Raw genomic sequence first — 2,766 nt, 5'->3', positions numbered from 1 at the left:
CTCTTCTTTGTCCATGTCCTCTACCTCTTCCTCTCTAATTTCTAAAGTCTTGATCACAGGAGCGGTTGAAACCCTCATTCCTCTGTTTCTTGCTAGTACCCACATCTTCATTTTTCTTTTGAGTTTCATTTTAACCTCTAGATGACCTACTACTTCCCCTTACTCCTTCACTAGGGCATCTTTGTCTCCCTTCAAACCTCTTATTCAACTTATCTTCAACTCGTAGAGCAAACTGGTATGCCGCTTCAACACTGGTCATTCTTACCAGACTTAATTCCTCCTGGATGCTAGGTCGCAACCCACTGATATAATGAGCAACCTTCTCCTTATTTTCTTCTGCATGCCTTACTCTAGTCAAAAGTTGATAAAACTCCTCTGTATATTCTTTGACTGATCTTCCTGCTTGCTTTAGCCCATGCATCTTCTTAAACAAATCAAGCTCATAGTCTACAGGAATGAACTGCTTCTTCAATTTGTCCACCATGCGATCCCACATTGTGATATTTTCCTTTCCTCTTCTATTTCTTTCCAATTGAACCTCTTGCCACCAAATTTTGGCATGGCCTTTCAGTTTGGTCTTTGCAAACTTAACCCTATCTAGGTCCCTGATATCCTCATACTCAAAGTATTCTTCAAGTTCATTTATCCAGTCGATCAACTTATCTGGTTTCAGATTTCCTGAAAATACACCCACATCAATTGTAGGTCTTTTCCCAAATTTAGTAATGGCCCTAAAAAGCATTTCCTCTACCTAATTCAGAAATTCCCCATCAAATTCCCCTTTTGATCCAATTTCTTCTTCTTCATTTTCATCCTCACTATCGTCACCTGCGGCAACATTTGTTCCTCTACGGAGCTCCTCCTGCAATGCTAGTACCTACCTTTGGAGGGCTCTAACCTCCTTAGGATTAACAACTCCAGCCCTTCCTCCACACTCTCTTCATGGTGGCATCTTCCTAACTCAAACCCACAACCACATAGTCCTGGTACAAACTGCCTAATAGTCGTCGCTCTGTCTACACACTTAGGAAAATCTGCTCTGATATCACTTGATGGGGACATAACCCATGCACAGAATGGACACAACAGGAAAAGGGAAATTTTATTAACTATGAAAATAAGCTAGTACATTTAGTACAGAGAAAATAGACTTCAAAACATTCCGTAAGGGCTTACAATTGTACACTCAAAAGTGTCCCACTCTAAACCCTTCTATCCAAACGATTCCATGAGTTAGAATGTTCAGATGCCGGCTTAGAGCTCCCTACCCACGGAGTGCAAGAGAGTATATTTCAAGAATAAGAAGGCTCTCAGATGAGCCTTAGAGATACTCTTCTTCCTAGTAAACCATGCAATGGGAGGTTCCAAAGACAAGAGCAAGAGTGCAAATGTCCCAAGGAGTTCCTCAAGAATGCAATGCAACTAAAGATTAAACTAGAATGAATATGAAAAGTGCAGCTATTCTAAGTATGAATGAGAGTGTTACAATCCAAATATTAAGCTATGTGAGGTAGATTATTGCAAAATAGAAGCTAAACTAACATGCAACATGAATCTAAGCTAAAATGTTATGGTATGAGAGAATGTAGACAGGAAATAAAATTTTTCCACAAAGCTCCAAAGAAACCTGTTAGAAAACCTGCAGCATAACAACATTCAAATGATGGATTCCTTTGAGGGGGAAAGCTCTCTCTCTTTTAAAGTCATACGAATAGTAGAGATCAAGATGAAGATGTTGGATGATCAACAGTGGAATTCAAAAATAGGTGTGATCCATGTGCACACACAAGTCAACCAATAGAATATAAGTTGACTTGTCATATAAGTCAAAAGTCTCACAAACCTTTTCTTTTAATTGTAAAATAGAAAAAGGACTTTATGTGTGCACTTTAAGTGGGTTAGAAGAATGGGGTGTTTTATTTAATTAAAAGGGGACATGTTCTTTTAATCAAATAATGAACTTAGGATAGCATAGTCAAACTATAGGTTATAATCAACTAAATTAATTATTAGCAATTCAATCTAGGTAAATGATTAAATTAATTTAGCCAAAATGTTGAAAAATGGGCTAATAGTCTAGATGACCATTTTTAGGTGATTACATTTTCCCCTCTTTGACTAATGCGTGATCGATCTGAGAACACATTATGTCAAAGAAAATAGAAAGCCAAGTAGGCGGTGATAGATATAGATATCTGATTTTGAAGAACGAAATGTAGAAAAAGATAGCAAGTCCTAAATGTATAGCCTGGTAGTGGTAGTACTGAACACTAGGAAAAGATGATGTTAGAATTCAAGAAGAATGCTAACACTTAGCAAAGTAGATAGATCGAGAACAAGTGAAAAGATCAAACAAATGCTCCTAAGAAATAAATAGTTATAGCAATCAGTGATAGAGTATTTCTGCCCCCTCAAGATTGAAATCGAAATGAGGTAAGAGGAAGCAGAAAGTAGCTAGACATGAGAAAATTGAGATATAGCAATGTCTGATATGATAGATAAGTGATTAGAATCCAAGAATGACTATAAGAAATTGATAAAATGCCCCATTTTGACCAAAGTTGATCGCAAAAGATAAATCATAAAAATTAGGTCAAATTGAGTAGAAAGAGGATTTAGACGTGAAAAGGTGAATAGAAGTAGATATGAAGCATAGAAATGATGAAGACATGAAGAAATGAAGATGCCCCAGTGATAATTCAAAGATTAGATCTCAAACGGTCAGCTAACTGCTCAAAAGAAGGTAAAATTTTAAAAGACAATTTT

This window comes from Cupressus sempervirens, chromosome 11 (genome assembly GCF_028749045.1).
Source record: "Cupressus sempervirens isolate cs-2001-9-10 chromosome 11, ASM2874904v1, whole genome shotgun sequence".
Lineage (NCBI taxonomy): Eukaryota > Viridiplantae > Streptophyta > Pinopsida > Cupressales > Cupressaceae > Cupressus > Cupressus sempervirens.
Note: the sequence above shows the minus strand (reverse complement) of the source record.